The sequence below is a fragment of the Mus caroli genome, chromosome 2 (assembly GCF_900094665.2).
Source record: "Mus caroli chromosome 2, CAROLI_EIJ_v1.1, whole genome shotgun sequence".
Taxonomy (NCBI): domain Eukaryota; kingdom Metazoa; phylum Chordata; class Mammalia; order Rodentia; family Muridae; genus Mus; species Mus caroli.
Genome location: NC_034571.1, coordinates 128,908,898 through 128,934,297, shown reverse-complemented (window position 1 = coordinate 128,934,297; position 25,400 = coordinate 128,908,898). Strand labels below are relative to the sequence as shown.

The following is a 25,400-nucleotide window of genomic DNA, read 5'->3' as shown; positions in this document are numbered from 1 at the left end:
TGGAGGCATACTTGGATAGTTTCTTTTTAGGAGATGGGAGTTCTGAAGAGCTTGTGGCCTAGGGCAGTGCTGTACAAAATATGGCCCACAGTCCTATCCTGTGTGCAGAGCTCTTCCACTCAGCAGGAAGATGTGTAAAGTGTACCACAGTGGAAGCTGTAATTTGATGTCTAACAAATATGTGAACAGCAGAAAGCAAACAAGGAATGCTCCACCCGAGGAATGCTCCACCCAAGGAATGGCAGACTATGACCTCACATTAACATTCACTTCAACCCACACTTTTACATTAAAATGTGTTGTAGGACCATCATTGAGCCCCATAAACAAAGAATGTACAAGTCTAGGTATAAAACAGTTTTCTTAGACCAACAAAATGGCTCAATGGATGAAAGTACTTGCTGCCAAGACTGGCAACCTGAGTTTCATCTCCAGGACCTAGATGGTAGCAGAAGGTTTCTTCTGAGCAACACAGAAACTTACACACCATGGCACAAGTCCTACCTCCCCAAATAAACAAACAAGCAAATAAATAAACAAACAGAAAGAAAAGCAATAAAATACTTTTATTGAGTCTGTCAAGTTTATAAAGACAGCTAAGATAATGTCATCATGATTTTTCAAATTCATAAATAAGAATGATAAGAATGATTATATAGTCAATGTTACATATTATATTTATAATTATGATTTCATTTCAGCCAATATTTATCTTAAGTGAATATTGTTTGAGTTAAAGTTTATATTTTTATCTCAGTTTTGTGTGTGCAAGTGAGAATTAGGGGTTCTCAGGGACAAAAAAAAATAATGGTAGTGATAACTAATACCAATAATACGAGGACTCAGCAGCTTTTCCTGTCTTCATCTATCGTATTTGAAATGGGATTCCTTAGCTATCATTCATTCAAGTAAAAAACTAAAAATGTTTTTGATTATAATGATTTTAAACTAGAGATAGTCAAAACTCCCTCACCTGTAGAGATGGAGGCCAGAGGGGTAATCTTCTGGGGGATACCAACGGAGAGATAATGAAAGTAACCGTGAGGTTCCAAGAACTCACCAAACCTACCTGTGCCATCAACCATTATGCTTATTTATATATAACGACACCAAATAGAGTTATAACGTCAGCTTCTCCATCACAGTGTACACATATGAAGGCACTGGCATGATGCTCAAACAGTTTCAGAATTGGGAGCATTTCTGAATTCCAGTTTAGAGATGCTTAACAATTAAAGTCCACACAAGTTTTCCAAATTCAGATAGCACCAAGATCTAAAATATTTCAGTTTCTGGATAATAGACAAAATCTCTTTAAGAAATGGCTCTAACTTAAGCCAAGTCCCTTTTTGTTGCTGATTTCCAGGGGAAGGGCATGGTTTGGAAATGAATTACTTAGAAAAATATGTTAAATCATATACATACATTCACTCTGAGGACACTTGATATTGACGTACCCCCTTTTGTTTTTTAGAGTTTTTTGTTTGTTTGCTTGGTTGTTTGTTTCCGATTTTGAGGATTTTAGCACTCATTATTTTTATTCTCTTTTTGCGTAATACTTTACTATATAAAGTAAAGGGTATGGGACAGCAACAGCAGTGTTACCAGAGGTTGTTAAAATGCTGATGATAATTACATGCAACCTGAAACCTACAAAGCCAGACTATGTATATAACAAAAACTCCATGTCATGGTCATGTAAGGTGTCTGTAGAAGTCTAATGCTTATGGCTGAAGACAACACAGAATATTCAAAATACTACAGAACTGCAATGATAAATTAGATTGCTCTCTTTGTAACACTTTAGCCAAGAGCTATGAATATTAAATTGACCATCTAGCCTCTGCGGAGTTGAACAGCTGTTAGACAAGGTTTCCTCCTTAGGGAAGTCCGCCACAGAAGCTGTCTTCAATACTGTAGTCCATTTCCTAACAATGGTATTTCAGATGAGCTCCATATGTTAAAACTAAATGTCACTTTTAATGTATCATCATTCTGAGTTAAAAATGGCATACAAAGACAAATGTATCATTTGGCGCCCTTGACATAATGATAGCAATCTAATAACAAATAACTTGGTACCAACAGCTTTCAATTAAATGCTGAAATTGAGAGAAGAAATGGAATGAATAAGCCAACTGTCAAGTCACATAATTAATGATGTCTCATCATTGGCTTTGTAATGCATGGGCTTCTCACTTTTGCCCAGAAATTCCTTCAGTTGAATCGAGTGCTAAAGAAAAATACTCTGAAAACCTGGCTTGGGAAGAGAACAGGGATGATTCCTCTTTTAACCTTGTTTACCTGATGTTGAAAGTTTCTACACAGCTCATCCGCAGGGAAACTAAACAGCTCATTCCCCAAGAGTCCTCACACATAGCAGCATAGAAACCAAAACTTCCAATTGTGAATAAGAGGAAAACAAAAAACAAGCTCAGTCTAAGCACTATGGGCAAGCAGTCATTCCAGCAAGTGTAAGATAAGAAGTCTAAAGTCCCACCACACTACAGATGACCTGGAGTAGACAGGGAAGATGATAATTCTATTCTTCATACATGTGAAAGATTTCTCCTGTGATATTGCCTTTCACCTGAGAGGCACAGACATGATGTTTGGCCCGGCTTCTCAATCCACAATTTTGCTCTTTAGTCACCTAGATATAATGTTTAATTCCAGACTCTTTCCTTCCATAATATCTTAATTTATTTACCTACCTATTGTGTGCATTTATACAGATGATGCCAATTGAATCAGGAAAGTCCTCCCTTTTTAATGAGCTGACATGATCTTGCTAAAGCATGAGGAGAAGGAGCCAGTATGCCTGTTGAGAAAGTTATTAAAGGCTAAAGGTACTTGTTCTGGAAGACATGTTGTTCTCTTGGACTTTTGTTTCCATTTAAGGAATCTTAAAGCACCAACAGGTTTTAAGTTGTGGCGGTTACTATGGCCACTTACCTTATTCTTGATGATTTCAAACACGGGTTTATTTTCATAACTGGAAAGTCACAAAGTCTGAAGCTGGCATCAATGGGCTGAAATTAAGGCATCACCAGGGGCCGCTTGATCTAAAGCCTCACTGAAGAGATCTGTCCCTTGCTCTCTTCTAGCTTCTGGTAACTTATAGCATTAGCTTGTGGTCACAACTCAGTAATCTAGGATAGCATAGTCAAAATTCTAATTACATATCTCACTCTATGTCTTTCAAAGGATTCATGTCTATACCTGGGTAACACAGGCTAATCCTCCTGAGTCCAGAGTTTTATTTTAATCTATGAAGTCTTTGACATACAATGCAACATTCACAGGTTCTCAGAGGAAGAATTTGGCCATCTTTGTTTCTGCTTGACACAAACTTCAACTACTTTTCTTTTATGTTTTTCACTTATTTAAGAATATTTATGGAGAATATTGGAGCTCCTTAAGGACCTTATCTAACAAGGAATCCAAATAAGCCCAGTCAAAACATCTGAACTCCACCCCTGAGGGGTCCTGGAACCTCTAAGTAGGCTCCCTAAAACCCCATTCTTTTGTACTAGAACACACTTTTGCTTAGGAAGAGCTAGCCAGCACTATCTTCAAGTGTAACTAGAGTTGGTTCAGATAAAACTGTTACAGGAAGTTGGTGTCTAGTCTGGGTTGTTCCAGACTCTTCTTGTCATACTCAGAGAGTTGAAGTAAAGGTACACACAGATTACAAATTAGCAAGGAGACTTTATTCAAAATCAAACTGACAGTATAGGTCAGATACACTGTCAAGAGTGATAGTGGGAGTTTGAGTTAAGAATTCCAGGTTTAGGGCTCCAAATTTCCATCCATGTCTTTCTTTGTGGAGTCCAAGTCAGGGAGGAGTTTTGTTGCTACCAGGGAAGAATATGGACATTTCTCTACTTTGATTGGCATATTTCAATAGTAGGGTGGTTTTTTTCTATTTCGTACCTCCCTTCCCATGATATATGTGATCACATAAGCATAATGTTGTAAACCCTTAAAAGTTCACTCAGAGGTTACAACCTGACTGTTCATGTGTCTAAAACCAAGACAAGACAGATGGGCTGATTAGATATAGTTCTTAAGTATGTTTAAATGAAAATGGAGCATCACCAAAGAGTTGGCAAGGAGAGTAACTTACTCCATCGTTCAGAAGTAGGGTATATATGGAGATCAATATAAGTTGGGTGTCCCAGGTTGCCAAGTGCATTATTAGGAGACAGATGTGTGCATAACCTAAGCCAAGTAGAATTACTGATTGCTAAGCTATGCCCTATGCTTGCCTGTCTCAAAATCAGCCAGATGTATGCCTTTGGAATCTGTATACTTCATCAGTCACACATATTAGGGCACTTACTTAGCTAAAGTCAATTCCCCAACAGAATGTATGCCATAAATACATAATTTCCAGGTTAATTGCATGTAAAAAATCAAGGCATACCAGGTGTTAAGAGACTTAGATAAGAAGTTTCTAGGTCATCTTCCTGCTGATGAATCTCAACATCGAGTTTATAATGAAGTCTGTTCTTGGCAGGGCCAGAATCCCCACTGGGACATCCTAGCAAGGAATGACTAAGTGAGAGCTTCACTGTAAATTCTCCTTTTCCCACACTTGCATAGTGCTCTACATTTGAAGAATGTTTTATTATGTTGAATACACCCAAAGATGTACCTTGGGATGCTGTTAAAGATGTACCATTCAGAAATCAGGTATACAGATAAATCATAAACATACCATTTCGTGATAGGCCCACCTGTGTGTACGCACATGAGAGAGAGAGAGAGAGAGAGAGAGAGAGAGAGAGAGAGAGAGAGAGAGAGAGAAGTGTGTTTTAAAGAGCAGCACTCTAAAATAAACAACAGAAATGAGAGACAACCTGTGTAACAGCAAGTCCTTTGGGAATGGTCTTCTGTTTAAGCAGAACTTGATCTATTTGCTTAAACTAAAGACCTGTCTGAGAGTTTATCTGGGAGAATCATCATCAATGTGTGTAATTTATTCATGGGATATCTGGATGCCTTTACCACACAAGATTAAAAACAATTAAAATCTACATCTATCGACTGACTCGACAGAACCACACCACTTTTGTTTTTATTTTTGAATGCATCTTCCTGAGTTTCAATAGTAACCTTTGCTACAGAGGCAATAATAAGAGTAAGATGATTTTCCTTCCGATTTATTTGGCTTTTCCATGAAAGAAATACTGTACACTTGGCACCGAGCATGCATTGTGCCATCTGTCTGCTGGTTCCCTTGCTGTGAACAGATTCACAGTAGCATGTGGGTGGGGGAGGATCCTTTTTAGACTCTTTCCTAAGAAGGTCAACTCTATGTGGCACTGGCTGTCTTTGAGTGATAGAGAACAGAAAATACATTGCTTTATTCAGCTTTCCATGCCTTATGCTTTAAGAAGTTGTGCATGTGGTAGGACCATTGCTGGTCTCCAATGTCTCTATACATCTTTCTAAGGTAGGATTTAAAGTGAGAACAAAATACAGGGACCCTAAGTAACAACTTGTCAATATCAGTGGTTTGAAAAGTCCTGAATTAAGGAAAGAAAAGAGGGAGGGTAGTTTTCTCCGCTTGTTCACTGAGATTCCATTTATTGTTACTAATAGAAACTAGTGAAGAATGGATTTTGTTTAAAGCCCCTTAAGTTTCAACTAGTTCCCCTATTATGTCCCCTGAAGACCATCATGTGGTACCAATCCTCAATTGATAGGTGAAAACTTTAAGGATAAGAGATGTTAAGCAATTTGCCCAACTCATGCCATGATTATTCAGGAGGATAAAGACTGTAGATCATTTCTCTTATTGTTAACCATGATAGACATGCTTAAATTCCTACAGGTACTGTAGGGATAACATGTAAGTGTAATTGGTTTCTTTTTCTTGTATATTGCAAGACCACTCCATACCTGTGTCCCGTGTCCCTGGCATCTTCACTATTCTGGCTTCTCCACTCCAGGGGCCACTCAGGACTTCTCTATAGGAATTCAAATTTTGGTACACAGTGACTGGTCTTAGATGTTCTCCACGAATTCATCAATCTTGGGTTCCACGTGGACAAAATTTATAAGACCACAGAGCTTTGCTAACTGGAGAAGTAGCCAAGTTCTCTTGGACCACAGCTATATCCACTTCTGTATGTTGACCCTAAGGAAATACTTTCCAAGGCAGTTGCTTTCAAGAATCAGGGAATCCTTTCACCTTAGGCTTTTTTCTTTTAAATAAATTTAGATAATCACAATATGTTGCCTGAAATGGGTGGGTCTTCTCCTTAAGACATTCCTCTATTGTCACATAGACATGTGGGTTCTCTACTACAGGACTGATCATTTTACCAATTATAGCTGCCTCTTCAGCACCATCCTGAATACTGCCTCATCTTGAAATTTATCCAGCCAAACAAATCAGTATATCTCTTTCAAAGTTGCAAATCAGTACATCTCTTTCAAATATAATATCACTCAAACTCTCAGGACATAAGCAGAATGCAGCTAGATTCTTGTACAAAGTTTTACACTAGTGGCCCCTAGTCCAATTGCTAATAGAGTCTTTATTACCCTCTGAAGCCTTATTAGCTGGGCCTTCATCATACACATTTCTTATGTTCTCCACTAGAAGAGCCCATTAAGCTTTGCTTCAAACATAGTATTTCATGGCAATACATCCACAAAACAATTCCAGCCACAAAAGGATTCGAGTGGCATAAGAAATACATAGTTTGGTTTATCACAACAGTACCAATTTCTGTCTTAGTTTTATTTCCAGCTTCTGTGGCCAAAACACTCTGACAAAGGTAACTTATGAGAGATAAGGTTTATTTAAGCTCAGAGTTTAAGAGCATAGTCCAAAAGTCAAGGCTTCAGGAACTTGAAACAGCTAGTCATATTCAGTCAAGAAGAGAGAAAGAACAAATGCATGCACACTAAGTGCATTCTCCACCCTCATTCTTCTTCTTTTATCTAGTTTAGGATTCCCACCCATAGTGGGCATTTTCCTCATGTCACTAATATATCCCCACAGAAGAGTCTGAAGGAGATAATACCTTGTTGAGACTCTCCACTCAGGTGAGTCTAGATTGTGTCAAGTTGACAATTAAACCTAACTGTGACAACTATGGTTGCCCAAGACATTTTAATAATAATAATAATAAATAATAATAATATAAATAATTTCTAGAGGTCAATTGTGGGGCAGGGTTTAGGAGTGTAATCTGTCTCAGAAAAGGTCTAAGCTGGCAGGGAAGATATTTCAACATTCTAAGGCCAAGATTTTATGTGTTTCGATTGAAGTCTGAGCTGTATGAAGCCCCAGAAACCATCTGAATTGAGCATTTTATTTTCAAGCATTTAGTCATGTGGGTGAAATTTCAATCTCCCAGTGCTGTGATGATGTTTCATGACAACATTAAAACCTCAGTGGCTTCTTGTTGGAAGCATTTATTTCTTCTGGGTCTTGATTAAGTTATAGATTTTGGTGGCAAGCTCTTCCTGTCTTGACTTGACTGAGTTTATTCCTCTATCTGCCTTTGGCTGGCATTTGGTGACTTAGGCTGGCCTCTACTAGGAACACTGGGATAACCTACATTTGCTCCCTTTGTCTTTCATTTTCCAACACAATACAGCAGGCTTATCCTCAAGGGGAAAACTGTACTACAAGAGTATAAGAAGAAACAAAAATGTATCTCTCTAGAGCTGGGGTAGAAAGCTGCTCTCTATTGGGTAGAACGTGTAGCTTTGAAAAAAGATGACTGACGGAAGGATTATTAAATCTCTGGTTTACTTAACAAGTTAGAGTTTTTTGTTTAAGTCCCACAGATACCATTCACATAATTTCTAAATTATCTCAATTTGTCTTGGGTTTGCCCTGCACCTGAAGTAAGTGTCTGGCATTAAGAGCCTTCGAGTTGCTCCTTTAATCCTTAAATTGCTGTAAAGCCTTATTCTCTTCCCAGAGTCACCTAATCCCTATGGGTCTATTAGTGCTTAACTGAGGTGTTTACTGATAAAGTCCAGTAGTAGCAACAACATTTTTCCAACAAAAACTGATTTTAACTCTTTTCCGATAAAGTCTATGTTTATAATTTTTTTACCAGAATTGTTAATAATTCTTTTATCCTTAAAATATAAAATGTGGACAAGAGCTCTAGTTGGTATGAGATGCCAAATCAACAAAGCTGGGCAGAAGCAAAAACTGTCAACATGTTAGTTGTCATGAACTTGTACTTTCATAGGGAAGTATTCAAGTTTAGTTAGGTTTTTTTCTCCCATATTTCTGTCTTCCCTGACTCCAGACTGAGACACAGTGGTAAGACAAGCTTCTGTCTAGGGAATTTTCTTATATCAGAATTCTTCTGTGAAATAACTGTCTTTCCTTTTATGAGACAGAAGATTCCAGTTCATCAAACTTGTACACTATTCCAACACTACTAATTCTTTCTTACTCAGAAGGTTTTGAGTCTGATCCCTAACAGTAAATGGGAATACAGGTAGATCTATTGACTTGTATTAGAAACTGATGTCATTCTGTTCTTGAGATAAATTAAAAATATCAGTTAGCTTTGGGAAAATGTAATTTACCTGTTTCTAAATATACGGCATGTAAAACTCAGCTTATATAAAATACAAGGATAGTACTATAAATTCTAGCATTTATCATTTAATAGCATTTCTAAGTATGAATAGTGCCCCCAATACATTTAAGTTTCCTTCATCTTTATATCACTGCATCAAGAGAAAATAAATATTGAGATGACTCTAACCTAGCTAAGATACATGGCCAAAGAGAACTTAAAAATATTTACAAACTATGATTTAAAAAAAAATAAGTGTTTGGAAAAAAAGGTCTATATAACTTTTACCACAATAGACACTATGCAGGTTTCAAGATTGCAGAAGCCTCGTTGAAAGTGTTCACTGCAACCAGAAGACAACTTAAAATTTGTTTATGGTTATCAGAGGCACTCTCAAGAAATACTCCACTTTTATTTATGTGTCCTACCTGACATTTCCTACTCAGAGGATTCCCAAGTGCCACATGGCTTCAGGGATTGACCTAGCAAGGTCAGCGAATGAATGAAAGAAGAACAGACATACAGACACAGACAGAGGTACAGAAAAACACAGATCAGATGGGCCATTTCCACTCTGATGGCTCACCTGGCACCAAAACCAACAACTTGGAAAGTCAGCATGTCTATTTTATACATCTTAATTGAGGAAGTGTGTTTGTTGTACAGAGCTAAATAAAGAGATAGGTGCATGGAATCCAGCTAAACGAGGAGTAGGCTAATTAATCTCAGTGGGAGGTCTCAATAGAGACCTGCAGTCTCAGGTTGTAGTTGTCATGGAAGGGGAAGCTATGGTTCATAATTTCTACATACACTGTCAACATTCATACTGTGACTAACAAAGGCTTTGCCATCTTTTTGAACCTCATACAGAAAAGGCTTTGCCACTTCTATTGGTTTGAGATGTTCCATTTGTTGAAACGACAGTGCTAATGCTAGCAATACATTCACTCAGTACTTCATCTGCTTCTGGCACCCAAACCAGGTCTCTGTTTTGCACTAATAAACCCAAGAATAATAACTGGCATAAAAATTACACCAGGATAAATCATGAAAAGTGGGATGATAAAAATCTATAAAGAAGATAGCAAGAAGAAAAAAATTGCACACAAGCAACAACAACAACAAAAATACCTCTTAACAGATACACTGTTAATACAAAAGAGTAGTCTTTGAAATACTGAAGCAAAAAATTATCAGTCTGATATTCTATATCCAAATGTATATTACAAAATTGTAAGTAAAATAAAAACTATTTTGACACAAAACAAAAACAACCTTGATAGAAACAAAAAAGAAATTGCTAGCAAATGGTGGTTATGGAAGTAATATTATCAATAATCACAATAAATGTAAACAAAATTAAATACCTTATTAAGAGGCAAAGATATCGGATTGGAAAAATAGCAATATACATATGTTGGCCGTTTGAAATGAAACCTTCTTTATAAAAACAAGAGTAAATTGAATGTTGACAATGAAATACATATGCCAACATAAGCAAAAGAAAATTAGGGTGCTGTGTTTTAGAGAAAAAAATATTAATAAAGGGAAAGAAGGTCTGTCTTAGTTAGGATTTTACTGCTGTGAACAGACACCATGACCAAGGCAACTCTTATAAGGACAGTATTTATGTGAGGCTGGCTTACAGGTTCAGAAGTTCAGTCCATTATCATCACGGCAGGAACATGGCAGCATCCAGGCATAGTGCAAGTGCAACTGAGAGTTCGACACCTTCATTTGAAGTCAGCTACTGGAATTTAGGATGAAGGTGTTAATCCCACACCCACATCAACATACACACACACACACACAAAAAAAAAATCAAAGCAAATCTCAGAAGATGGAAAGATCTCCCATGCTCATGGATTGGCAAGATTAACATAGTAAAAATGAACATCTCACCAAAAGCAAGCTAGAGATTCAATGCAATCCCCATCAAAATTATAACTCTTCACAGAGATAGAAAGAGCAATTCGCAAGTTTATCTGGAATAACAAAAAACCCAGGATAGCAAAAAACATTCTCAACATTAAAAGAACTTCTGGGGAAATCACTATCCCTGACCTCAAGCTCTACTACAGAGCCATAGTGATAACAACTGCACGGTGTTGGTAGAGACAGGCTGGTAGATCAATGGGATAGAATTGAAGACCCAGAAATGAACCCACACAACTATGGTCACTTGATCTTTGACAAAGAAGCCAAAACCATCCAGTGGAAAAAAGACAGCATTTTCAACAAATGGTGCTGGTTCAACTGGTGGTTAACATGTAGAAGAAAGCAAATTGACCCACTCTCATCTCCTTGCACAAAGCTCAAGTCCAAGTGAAACAAGGACCTCCACATAAAACCAATATGATGAATCTAATAGAAGAGAAAGTGGAAACAAACCTTGAATACATTGGAACAGGGGAAATTTTCCTGAACAGAACACCAATGGCTTATGCTCTAAGATCAACAATTGACAAATAGGACCTCATAACATTGAAAACCTTCTGTAAGGCAAGGGATACTGTTAATAGGACAAAATGACAACCCACAGATTGTGAAAAGATCTTTATCCACCCTACATCCAATAGAGTGCTAACATCCAAAATGCACAGAGAACTCAAGAAGTTAGACTCCAGAGAACCAAATAACCGTATTAAAAATGGGGTACAGAGCTGAACAGCAAAAAGCTGAAAAGCCCTTATAGAAATGTTCAACATTATTAGTCATCAGGGAAATGCAAATCAAAACGACCCTAAGATTCCATCTTACACTAATCAGAATGGATAAGATCAAAAACTCAGGTGACAGCAGATGCTGGTAAGGATGTGGAGAAAGAAGAACACTCCTCAATTGTTGGTGGGACTGCAAGCTGAAAAAACCACTATAGAAATCAATCTGGCAGTTCCTCAGAAAATCGAAAATATTTCTCTATACCTGAAGACTCAGCTATACCACTCCTGGGCATATACCCAAAAGATGCTCCAACATATAACCAGAACACATGCTCCACTATGTTCATAGCAGTCTTATTTATAAGAACCAGAAGCTGAAAACAACCCAGATGTCCCTCAACAGAGGAATGGATAAAGAAATTGTGCTACATTTACATAATGGAGTACTAATCAGCTATTAAAAACAATGACTTCATGAAATTCACAGGTAAATGAATTGAGCTAGAAGATATCATCCTGAGTGAGGTAACCAAAACACAAAAGAACACATGGTGTGTACTAACTGATATGTGGATTTTAGCCCAAAATTCAAAATACCCACGATACTATCCATAAACCATATGCAGCTTAAGAAGGAGGAAGACCACACCAAAGTGTGGATGCTACAGTCATACTCAGAAGGGGGAAGAAAATAATCTTGGGAAGGAGAGGAAGTGAGAGATCTGGGAGGGAGAAAGGAGGGGAAGGAAAAAGGGGGTGGGTTCAAATGCAGGAGGAGATGGGGGAAAAGTACAGAGGGTCAGGAATTTGAAAGGATTTGTGTAGCAATGGGGGAGGGGGAACTGGGGATAGCCACTAGAAAGTCCCAGATGCCAGTGATGCAAGGTCCCTGGACCCAACAGGGAATACTTTAGCCAAAGTACCCAGCAAAGGAGAAATAGAACCTGTAGAGACATATCCAGGAGTTAGGCCTGGTCCCCTGTTTCTGGATAGGGCTATCCACCCACCTTAAAAATATTAATTCAGAATTCCTCCTCTCAAAAGGAACTTCAGGGACAGAATGGAGCACAAACTGAAGGAAATGCCATCCAGAGACTGCCCCACCTGGGGATTCATCCCATCTGCAGACACCAAACCCAGACACTATTGCTGATGCCAAGAAGCACTTGCTGACAGGAACCTGATATAGCTGTCCCCTGAGAGGCTCTGCCAAACCTAACCAATACAGATTCAGATGCACACAGCCAAACATCAGACTGGGTGTGGGGACCCCAATGGAGAAGTTAGGGCAAGGACTGAGGGAGTTGGAGGGGTTTGTAATCCCATAGGAAGAATAACAATATAAACTAACCAGAAACCCCAAAGCTCTCAGGGACTAAACCAACAACCAAAGAGTACTAATGGGGGAACCCATGGCTCCAGCTGGATGTGTAGCAGTGGATGGCTTTGTTGGGCATCAATAAGAGGGGAACCCCTTGGTTCTGTGGAGCCTCAATGCCCCAGGGTAGGGGAATACTAGGGTGTTGAGGCAGGAGTAGGTAGGCAGGTGGGGGAGGACCCTCATAGAGGCAAGGGATAGGGAGTTTGTGAAGGGAAACTGGGAAGGGGATTAACATTTGAAATGTAAATAAACTAACCAATAATTTTTTTTTAAAGAAAAAAAAGGAGGACACTCATCATGAAAACACAACAGTCCTAAATGTTTGGCTATCTGACAAGAGATATCTGAAGCACATATAGCTGAGGATTCTGTAAGAGCAATGGGAAACAAATACGGCTTCATCCCTAGAGATTCAGTGCTATAGCAGTGACTAAAGAAGCAGACAGAAAATCAGTGCTGATTTCTGCAATGATTAAATACAAGAGTGAACACAGCTAAAAGATAGGCAAAGGAGTTTGAAACTGCGTGAACAGGTAATCCACGCAAGTGCAGAAATGGCAACGCTATGGATGAACACACCTCAGAACTGCCTCTTATCACTTTTGTCTTGAGGAGATCAGTTAATAAATAGTTATTATTTTTGCAAAGTATATATCAAAGTTTTATACTTTTGACCCAATTTCACTTTTGAGAATATTCAGTAGGTGTATTTAATCTTTGCCTATACATTATTCACCAAGTTTAGGAATTTTTCATTTTGTGCAGCTATCTGTATGTTCAAATATTTTATAAATGATTATGTATGCATATGTATGTGTAGTGTATAAGTGAGTGTGTATTCATGTGTGTGTGTGTGTACTGATATATATGGAAGCCAAAGGTTAACACTTCCTCAGATACTTCCACCTCAGTTCTTGAGTCTTTCAGACAAATCTAGAGCTCACTGGTTTGGAATGACTGGAGCCAGCAAGCACCAGACAGGGATCCTATTATCTGTTCCTGCTCTTGCTAAGATTACAGGAATCTTCATGCTTGCACAGCAAGCACATCACAGCAGCTCCTTCAAATACTTGTTTATATTCTGTATCAGAGAATCATCACTTGAAATTATTCCACAGGTCATTGATATACTATTAATTTATTTTATAACCTATTCTCTATGTCATGTTCAATAGCTGTATGGCTGTGTCTCCAGTGTCACAAATACTTACTTATTCTGTGATATCTGTAATGATCCAATCTAATGTGTGTGTGTGTTTTTTAAATTAAGCCTCACCTTTTACATTCTTAGACTATTTAAATGAGTCTTTTCCAAGCACATGAAATACCTTTATAATCAGAGTTTTGGAGTCCTAGATTGCTAATTATTACATTTGTGCTAGTTATGAACTGATTTTGATCAAAGAGGTATTTTCTCTTTGTTGGTCATATTTCCTGGCATTCTTAAAGATCAAGAATTGATGCCAGATTTACGGATGTTATAATTTGCGGTATTGGAATTTTATATTTAAGCTACTGTTTTTCATACTGGATATTGAGCCCAGGGACTCACACATTGCTAAGCACATGTTCTACCGCTGAGATACACACCATTCCCATTCCTATAAATATTCGTAAACTGTGTTCTGGGTCACAATTAAGTTACTTGAAAACAGTGTGAAAAAAAATTTAACAACATCTTGGATGCAGCCGAGGCAGTATTCAATCTAGGATTAGTATTCAGCACTGCTGTGGTCAGAATCTTTATGTAATGCACATGTTTGACCTGGGCACTGGAGTCTTACTGATGTGAACACCTGGTGCTGGCCAGTGTGAAGTGTGGCCATTGTTACTTCTTGGAAATACTTTTTTTTTTTTTTTGGACACAGCATTATATATTACATAAGCACTTCTAAACAGTAATTGTGAAAGAGGGTTCACTCATGACTATGAGGACACTCACAGGAAGCCCATTTTTTTCTGTTGATTGTTCTGTGCCTCTGGAACCTTAAACCATCCTTTTACACCGACTTTTATATCCCAAACATTGTCTTCTACTCCCTCTTCATTTCTGTCTCTAAAGCCAAGTGGTATGAAGATTCATAAAAGTATTCATATCAAATAGTAAGAACTTGCCGTGCATGTTTACTATTAACACTTATAGAAACACCAGGTCTCCTCAACCTTAGAGAGAATGTATAGCCATAGATCTTTGTTCTTAGCCTCATCCTCATCAGGTGGATTAAGCTTTTGTATGCATCTTTCTGTTATGCATTTCTCTTTAGTTTCTCATTCCTTCTCTTCTTACCCTCTCTTAGTGTCTTACCTGTGGTTCTCTCTCATTTCTCTCTGTATGTTTTATTCAGTTACTCACTCTCTACTCCCCAATTCCTTTTCCTCTTCCAGAGAGACCATCCTAGCTGTGCAACATACCTTTTACTCTCATCTACGCTTGTTAATGCTAGAAGTTGAGCTTGGGAACAATGTGGATCCAAAGCTTTCTTCTGGTTTTCATCCTCCTTACTGCAGAAGACTGCTATGAACATTACTTCTCCAGCTGTCTTTTTTAGGTATCTCACACCTACTTTACTGGAGTAGAGTTAGAAAGATGAGCATTATGAATTCATCATTTTAAATAGCTGTGTAGTACTCCATTGTGCAAATGTACCACATTTTTTGTATCCATTCCTCTGTTGAGGGACATCTGGGTTCTTTCCAGCTTCTGACTATTATAAATAAGGCTGATATGAACAGAGTGGACGATGTGTCCTTACTACATGTTGGAGCATCTTCTGGGTATATGCCTAGGAGTGGTATATCTGGGTCCTCAGGCAGTAAGTACTATATTCAGTTTACTGAGGAACCGCCAACCTGATTTCCAGACTGGTTGTACCATCTTGCAATTCACCAGCAATGGAGGAGTGTTCCTTTTTCTCCACATCCTTGCCAGCATCTGCTATCACCTGAGTTTTTTTTATATTAGCCATTCTGACTAGTGAGAGGTGGAATCTCAGGATTGTTTTGATTTACATTTTCCTGATGTCTAACGATGTTGAACATTTCTTTAAGTGCTTCTTAGCCATTTGGTATTCCTCAGTTGAGAATTCTTTGTTTAGCTCTGTACCCTATTTTTAATAGGGCCATTTGGTTCTCTGGAGTATAACTTCTTAAGTTCTTTGTGTATTTTGGATATTAGCCCTCTATCGGATGTAGGGTTGGTAAAGATCTTTTCCCAATCTGTTGATTGCTGTTTTGTCCTGTTGAGAGTGCTCTTTGCCTTACAGAATCATTGCAATTTTATGAGGTCCCATTTGCCAATTCTTGATTTTAGAGCATAGATCGTTGGTGTTCTGTTCGGGAATCTTTCCCCTGTGCAGATTGATTGCTCTGTAGTAGAGCTTGAGGTCAGGATGGTGATTTCCCCCAGAGGTTCTTTTATTGTTGAGAATAGTTTTTGCTATCCTGGGGGTTTTTTGTTTTTGTTTTTTTGTTATTTCAGATGAATTTGGAAATTGCTCTCTCCAACTGTTTAAAGAAATGATTTGGAATTTTGATGGGCATTTCATTGAATCTGTAAATTGCTTTCAGCAAGATGGCGATTTTTACTATATTAATCCTACCAATGCATGAGCATGGGAGATCTTTCTGTCTTCTGAGATCTTCTATTCATGAAGTTCTTAGGTAAATGTATGGAACTAGAAATATGATCCTGAGTTAGGTAACCCAATCACAAAAGAACACGCGTGGTATGCACTCACTGATAAATGGCCCAGAAGTTCAGAATACCCAAGATACAATTCACAGACCATATGAAGCTCCAGAAGAAGGAAGACCACAGTGTGGATACTTTGGTCCTTCTTAGAAGGGGGAATCAAAACACCCATGGGAGGAGATACAGAGACAAAGTTTGGAGCAGAAACTGAAGTAAAGATCATTCAATACTGTCCCACCTGGGGATCCATCCCACATACAATCACCAAATCCAGACACTATTGTGGATGCCCACAAGTGCTTTCTGACAGGATCCTGATATATCTGTCTCCTAAGAGGCTCTACCAGTACCTGACAAATATAGAAGTGGAGGCTCACAGCCATCTACTGGACTGAGAACAGGGTCCCCAATGCAGGCGCTAGAGAAAGGATCCAAGGAGCTGAAGGGTTTGCAGCCCCATAGGAGAAGTAATATGAACCAACTAGTACCCCCACAGCTCCCAGGGACTAAACCACCAACCACAAGAGTACACAAGGAGGGATTCAAGGCTCCAGTTGCATATGTAGCAGAGGAGGCCTTGTGGGACATCAATAAGAGGAAAGGCCCTTGGCCTTGTGAAGAAGGTTCAATGCCCCCAGTGTAGGAGAATGCCAGGACAGGGAAGTGGGAGTTGATGGGTTAGTGAGAAGGGGTAGGAGATGGGAAAGGGGGTTTTCGAAGGGGAAACGGGATAAAATTTGAAATGTAATTGAAGAAATTATCTAATAAAAAGGGGGAAAAAAGAAACATGAGCATCTATTACAGCAGGAAACCCATAGAATCTTTCTACTGTTTACCCTCTTTTTTTCCCCCAATGGTGATCTCTGAAAAGCTCTCCATTTTCCTTCAAAAAAAGTAAGCAGGAACAAACATCTCAATGTGAATCATTCTACAACAAGGACTTATTAAAGCATGTTTGTTAAAACCATGTTTGAGTTGTTGGTTTATATCAGCAACCTCTTCATATACTACTGTGCTTCACAGCTGAAAGTCACACCTGGCAAGATGCCAGTCTCTCAAATATTCAGTCAGAACAAAATGAACAAAGAAACAAACCAAATAAACAAACAGCAACAACAAAATCCCAGAAACAAAGGTAGTAACGATGTAAGGTAATAGATACACAAGTCCACCTCATTGTGATGAATACTTCCCAAATTATATGCATGTGAAAACAATTTGTACATCTTAATATATGCAATATTTATTTGTTAATTACATATAGTATATACATTTACCATGTCAGCATAAACATTTATTTCCTTCATAACACTCATCAATCAAAATGTATAATTATGAACTTAATTGTTTAATTAATATTGAATTATCTGCCACACTACACTATTATCTCTGTGAGGCTAAAAGAGCCATGTCTGAATCACTAATAATTTACTCTTCAGTCCCTATCAGTGTCTGTCCAGTTAAGCACTTTGTAAATTCGCATTCAATATCATTCTAGGAAAGTAATTATCAAAGGTACAAGAGTCCAATAAAACACAAGCAAAAGATAGACTTGTGGGAAATAAATATTATTGCTTCCAGATTATTCTGCTAATCTAGGGTCATTAATAAGAACAAATGGTGATTGATATCTCTATACAAGAATTATGTTTTCTTAAGTAAGGACTTCATAAACCTTTAAGCAACTAAAACATAGCATACCTAGAATATTTTATTTTATTTTATTATTTTATTTTATTTTATTTGTTACCCAGAGAGTTTTGTTCTGGATATGTGTTAGGATAAAATCAGAAACAGATGAAAGGAGAGAGCAAAATAAGAGAAAAGATACAGACTCCTATAAGAATAACCTCAAACTCTCTGTGGCCTTTGCATAAATGACAGTGTAGAAGATGGGTGTAGGTGGATACAGAATATCAACTATGCTTATCAATTCTATAGGTGGACTCCAATTCTCAGAAGAACTCAGCTGACTACCAGGTGAGAAAGCAGCACTTTGATTCTCCAAGGAAGTAGACTGCAATGCCAGCAATTTTGTTATGGGGTTCTGATGGTGGTTTCTGCTTTGATTTTTGTTGTTCTTTTCTTTTCTTTTCTTTTCTTTTCTTTTCTTTTCTTTTCTTTTCTTTTCTTTTCTTTTCTTTCCTTTCCTTTCCTTTCCTTTCCTTTCCTTTCCTTTCCTTTCCTTTCCTTTCTTTCCTTTCCTTTCCTTTCCTTTCTTTCCTTTCCTTTCCTTTCCTTTCTTTCCTTTCCTTTCCTTTCCTTTCCTTTCCTCTCCTTTCCTTTTCAACTTTTCAATAGTGAAATTGTTAACAATTTATAATAAGAGGTTTTAAATGTGTGATACATTTTACATATATTAGTTATAAATTTTTGGTGATATAATATCAGGGAATACAAATAATGATCTATGCTAAGCAGTACACATACCAAGTATTACTGTTTGAACAGATAATTTGGCAGTACCCTAAATGTTTAAAATGCTTTATTGATGTTAATGTACATAAGCAGTTTGAAAATAACCATAAAAGAATTTTAATTCATACTTTATGTACTTTGTGGACAACATTAGTTTTGTCTAGAGGTTTTATGACTTATGAGCATTTATCCTGATGACGGTACCTTCTATTCAACATAAAAAATGTACAGATCATTTTAATGTATACAGTTGACCCTAGAGAAAATCTTTGCATATCAATTTTCAATTCAGATGAGTTTTCTAAACATTAACTAACATTAGAAGCTTATACAATTAATTTTTGATATTTTATATTCTTTTTTAAAAGTTCCTATATTGCTTTATTATTCATGTTACAGCATATATCTAAATATGTTTTGTTATTTGTTTTGGATGTTTGCCTAAAACTTAAGGATTTTACTCTGGCATACTTTAATGAATAACAAAGTTTCTCTAGGCAAAATAATACATAAAAATTAATGCCACTTGCTAGTAATATCCTTCATCTCCATTGCAAAGTATATGCTCTAAAACAGAAATATTTAAATGCTTAAACAAAAATTAACTAGTTAATGTCAGCTTTTGTACTACTAACATAAATGTATATCAATTTTTCCTTGGAAAAATTCACCAAACTGCTAGGTTTGAAATCTCAGCATTTTCCTCTCTTGTCATTATCATTACAAAGGTTTCTAAATCATCACAGTAAATAATAGGAATGGAGGTGTCAATCACAGGTGGTTAAAAATAATAATTACTAATTATTAATTACTACTACTAATGATTATTACTAATAGGGTTGTCAAGAGAAACAACTTAAAGAATGACTTTATATATGAATATCATATATTGTATGTAGTCTATATGATTATTTGTGTGGTACACACATGTGTATGTATAGTCTCTCTCTCCTTCTCTCTCTCTCTCTACACACACACACACACACACACACACACACACACACACACACACACAGTGCATATAAAGGGTATTTATTAGAATGGACTACAGGCTGTGGTCCAGGTAGTCCAACAATGGCTATCTACTAACAGAAAGTCCAAGAATCCAGTTGTTCAGTCCATGACTATGGATGTCTCCATTGGCCTTCAGCTTACGCCAGATTCCTAAGGGAACAGACTGAAATGCCAGTAAAGGAATGGACCTTCCAGCAAGAACAAGTAGAAACAGGCAAATAGCAAAATTTTTCCTTCAGCCATGTTCTTTATACAGGCTGCCAGCAGAATATGTGGCCCACATTAAAGACAGATATTCCACCCTCCAAACTCTGTATTGAAAGTGTGTCTTCACTGAACTGACAATCAGGGAGCCCTCATGGGTTTGACACTAAGCATACACGTTATGGTTATGTATCTGGGTCTTCTTGTGGGAGCAGGGGCTGTCTCTGACTCTTTTGCCTGCTTTTGGGATCCTTTTCCTTCTACTGGATTGCCTCTTCCATCCTTAATATGAGGGTAGGTGCCTAGTCTCATTGCAACTTGATAATGCCATGTTTGCTTGATATCCATAGGAGGCTATGCCCTTTTCTGAAGGAAAACTGAGAAGTCAGTGACAGAGGTGAGGAGGGAGGGGAAACTGCAGTCAGGATGTAATATATAAGAGAAGAATAAATAAAAAATAAAAAAAACTTAAAAATGCAATAAAATAAAAATAAAAGTGTATCTTCCCATGACAAATGATTTAATTAGAAAATGTGCCTCACATGAGTACCTAGCTACTGGGTTTTAGTTAATTCCAGATGTAGTCAAGTTGACAACCAAGAATAGCCACCATGCACGGCCACTGAGAAGTGTTGTTGCAGATATAATCCACATCAACACACACTATACACATGACTGCCACGCAAATACGTGACAGAAGCAGGCAACAATTGCATTTTGTCACAATGGGTAAAATAACATTAAAAATTAATTTTCTCTTTTCAGTCATTGATATCTTTTGAATGCTAAGTTTATATTCTTGGCATTCTTTGTGGCTACTAGATATTGCCATTTAGTGTTTATTATTTTGAGTTTGTTAAGGAGATATGTTCCACAAATGCTTGATGCTGAATAAAGCCCCAGGTCCTTGGTAATGTAGTCTGCATTTGAGCTTTTTATCAAATAGTCCACAGGACTAATGAAGCTTTTGCTCATTGTTTGTCATAGTACAGAAGCCCCAGCACCTACCTGTGCTTTGTTTTGGCTCTTGAGAAACACTCATACTTTTCATTGATGAAAACTTAGGTTTTATAGAATAGATCAAAGATTAGGAAGAAAAGCCAGCTGATAATAATTCATACTCACTAATCAAGATTCATCGAAAGAGAAAGTCAATTGCTTGGGGGAAAGTGGTGTCTGACACCTGTGATTTGAGTGTGCATGCGGTGTATTTCTCTTAAGGATTCCCACAGATTTTGTGAGAAGCCAAATTTACAGCTTCACATTCCGTCCAGACCCCTGCCAGGCGTGCTTCCCAGAGACCTTTAGTGCCTAGAGGACTCTCAAGTAAGCACATATTTATGCTTTGGTTGAAAGCATGTGAAATGAAATGTATGTATTTCGAAAGGACAGGTTTTACCTTTTTTGAGATAGAGTCTTACTATGTAGCCCTAGATGGCCTCATACTCACTATATATGCCAGGCTGACCTCACTTTCACAAAGAGCCACTTACCTTGCCTCCTTAGTACAACACCCTGCCCAAACAGATTTCACACTGAGTTTTTATGCTATACAGAGATATTGTTAAAAAGTAGAACTCTCTAAGATAAGTACCATCACTGTACAATTTGATTATGTGACCACTGACATTTCATTTTATCATGGTAAGCTCTCTGATAAAATCTGCCTGTTAGTTTAACAGTTGAAGAGAATCAAAACAAACGATGTTGCTTCTTATTAAGTAAAGTATTCGTTGCCCTTGTTTATTTAAATTTGTATGCTACTACATTTTAGCTCATTGGATATATTAATAATTGTTTTAAACCTGAAATCTCATGAATAACTAATTATTTAACATATCAGCATTCAGAACTATGTTAAGAAGAATATGATCTAGCATTTATCCCTGGAAAGATACACAGCATCTGTATATGTGTGCAGATGGGATGGTAGTATGGGGATTCACATTTTCTTTTTACACATCATGTTTAAAGCTAGATTACCATTGATCTTTCTGAGAGAATTAAATCTTCTCCAGAGGGATTTCCTTGAACTTGCGGGGATACTTAGTAATATAGAGAAGCTAGCACAAACTTAACAAGCTGAAAATTCTCTAAAAACCATCCTGTCTCTTCTTTTGTTAGTCTCCCACTGGTATTCCCACTGCTACCCTGAGACAGAGATCACCAGCTCAGGTTCAGGCATGATACCTGTGTTTATAAAGCAAAATAAGTGGTCTCTCTCAAAGTGTCCAATTTTAGAAACATACTAAAGGAGTCTCACAATTCAATTGAAACTTAAAGATCTTATTTATTTGCCTTTTGCAGAATGCTGTTGTAGAGAGGAAGCCACACCTTGTAGTAGCAAGGGAAGTGACAAATGGCAAATGGAGGATGAGTGAAGATCACAGAAATGTAGACAGTATTTTTTTGCATGCTGTGTATTGTATCACTTTAGGGGCTCATTTGCTGGTAAATATAACAAATTGGAAATAAAAGTGAATGAAATTTATTCTCATTTACATTCGTCCCTCTTGATGACCTTAGGCAATGAGTGACAGGCACCATAGACAACCTTCTTCGCTATCATGAAGTCACCCTCAGTTTATCACCACTGTTTGACAACTCAGCCACAGGCTTTTACACAAGAGGAATATGATTCCCTTATGTGTCCACAGGTCAGCTGAGGGAAATTTCTGGTCCTGCCTGGTATCATACAAGAATCAGAAATCAGCGCTTGAATAAACAACATGAAAAGAAAATGTTGGCTATAGCCTCACATGTTTTGGGGGGCATCTTTGCCAGCAATAACTATGGCATTGTTACAAATTCATAAATTGCATTTTTTATGGCTCTACTGACTTAAACACACCACAGAGAATATACCTTTAATTTTTAACAGTTGTAGTTGATTATCAAATTCGGACATGAAAAAACCCTTATGCTTTTGTTCTTTCCAAACATAATCGGGAATCTAGCTATTTTTGTTTTGCTTTGTTTTGTTTGAAACTATGGACTTGATTTGTAAAAATATTTTAGTGAACTTTTTTTAATGTTTAAGGTTTATCTTTATTTATGTATGAGTCTGTGTGTGTGTGTGTGTGTGTGTGTGTGTGTGTGTGCACGCACGCGCGCATGTGCGGCGTTGGCAAAGTACAGAAGCAGGTAGCAATTCTCCATTGAGCTAGAAGTACAGACAGTTGTGAGCCACCTGACGTGGGTTCTAGAAACTGAACTCAGGTCCTCTGGAAGAGCAGTAGGTCTCCTGATCTCCGAGCCACCTCCACAGCCTCTTGACTTTTTACTTTAACATCAGTTCAATTATAGTGTGAAGAAGTAATCAATGGGATAGCATAGCAAATGGGGCCCATAATCTAAAAGAAGCATGAAGGTAGAAGATGAGACTACATACAAACTAAGTACTGTAGCAAGAATATAATTCACAATATTATGAAGGTTAAAAAATACAAACATAGAAGCACCAGAAAATCAAAAATACATCTTATTTTAAAAATAACTCATCCATTATGTCTATAATATATTAACTCCTATATACTTTGACTACAAATCTTTGTTTCTTCACATTAAATATAAAAATCATTTGAACATCCCATAGAAGGATACTGTTTGAATGAAAGATGTTCCCATAGGCGCATATATTTGAATACCTGGTTCTCAGTTGGTGGAACTGTTTGAGAAGGATTTGGAGGCATGACTGTGTTCAGAGGTAGGAAGTGTGTATATGCTGAATGCTTTAATGTTTTAAAAGACTCATGACATTCCAGACTCTGTCTTTCACTGTCCCATTGTAGTGTCTGTCTCAAGATATGAGCCCTCAGATACTGCTCCAGCACCACCTTTGTATGTCTGTTGCTCTGCTTCCTTCCATGATGATCATGTACACTAACACTCTGAAACCATAAGTCCCAGATAAACTTTTCCTTTATAAATTCTCTTGGTCATGGTATTTAATCACAGCAATAGAAAAGCCTCTAAGATATAGAAGTTGGTACCAGGGAATGGGATATCACTGTAATAGGCTTGACCATGCTGTTCTTTGGAGGAGTATGGAAGACTTTGTGACTTTTGACTAGGAAAGCACTTTTAACATTGTAAGTTGAAATTAATAGGCCATCCTAGTAGATATAGGATGACAAAGGTGTTGAGAGTAATGTGGACACTGCTGGCACAAGCAGTTTCAGAGGAAAACAATATGATCAACTGGACTAGACACCATTCTTGGATATACTGACAAAGACTATGGCTTCCCGTGACCCTTACCCTAGGAATTTGTGTTTCCAAAGGACTTCTATTGACAATGTTGCTCTCTCTGCCTAGTGCTTTTGTATAAGGATGTGAGCACTCACCTGTTCCCGCTGCGATGCCTTTGACTCACTATCATGGACCCTAATCATCTGAAACTATAAGCCCTAAATTAAATCCTTAATTTGACACTTTGCCTTTATAGTGTTACTAACAGAACTAAAAATGTAGCTAAAATATATTTTATGATCATCAAGGTCAATAGTAATCCATGCTACAGAGGTATCATGCAAAAATGTCCTAAAGCCATGAATGGTCAAAATGACCTGAGGGTGCATGTGTCTATAGTAGAGACAGGGAGGATAAACACTATAAAGGGCAAGATAGGATATATAGCTAGAAACCAGATTCTAGATGGTTTATTGGGCCAATTCTAATGACTCAATGTTTTATTATAAATATGATGGGGAAGATATTGGACAATTTTGTAACTTAATTACATAATCTTATCGATATATTAAAAGTGTTCCTGGGTGTGGCAGAAACCCTCTTTGGGGGAAAGATTAAAGCAGGGACAGTAACTAGAGGTAGTTTTATACAGACAAAGTGTGATGAAAGATAACAATAAGACACATTTTTATTCCAAAGACTGATGATATAGATGACTAGTCAGTGTTTGCCTCCGAGATGGAGGAGAATATTGGTCAAAGCTGTGAGGTGGTTGTACTGAATCTGTCAGTTCAGAAAAATCAAAGATAAAGCTATACAACGAAACAGACTTTCAAAAATTACCCCAGCCCTTGCTCTGTCACTTTAAACAAGCTTTAGATCAAATAACTTTACAGATCTTTCCCTCTGACTCTAGGTTTATTGTGACTTGGTCAATGGGACATCATTATCTATTTTCCTTTTTAATCCACATTAATTTCTTTTAGTATTCTGCCTTCTATTTTCACATATTACATGGTTTTTCAATGCTTATTTTTTCAAGTAAGTGTATATTCACTGCATAAAATAGTGGTACTCATTACAACACTTTTCCATGTGTACATCATTTACTGGGTCAAGTCCTCTACATTATTTTCTTTTGCCTCCCCTTCCTGCTCCAGCTGATCCTCTTCCTGTTCCTAAATACTCCCTCCCTCTCTGTCCTCTCTCTCTCTCTCTCTCTCTCTCTCTCTCTCTCTCTCTCTCTCTCTCTCTCTCTCTCTCTCTCT

At 37.5% G+C, this 25,400-nt stretch overlaps 1 protein-coding gene across 5 annotated transcripts in view; it reads left to right on the top strand.

Annotated features, from left to right (window-relative positions):
* Positions 1-25,400, top strand: part of Pak5 (p21 (RAC1) activated kinase 5) — a 303,671-nt gene that overhangs the window by 90,835 nt on the left and 187,436 nt on the right. For 2 of the 5 annotated variants that reach the window (XM_029474644.1, XM_029474645.1), the window contains exon 2: positions 18,247-18,285. The exons of 1 other annotated variant lie outside the window; for it this stretch is intronic. The gene's annotated coding sequence lies outside the window, so the exon portion shown is untranslated. Of the gene's footprint in view, positions 1-18,246; positions 18,286-20,312; positions 20,339-21,162; positions 21,268-25,400 lie in introns of those variants that run through there. 2 more of the 5 variants (XM_029474646.1, XM_029474647.1) reach the window with 2 other exon arrangements.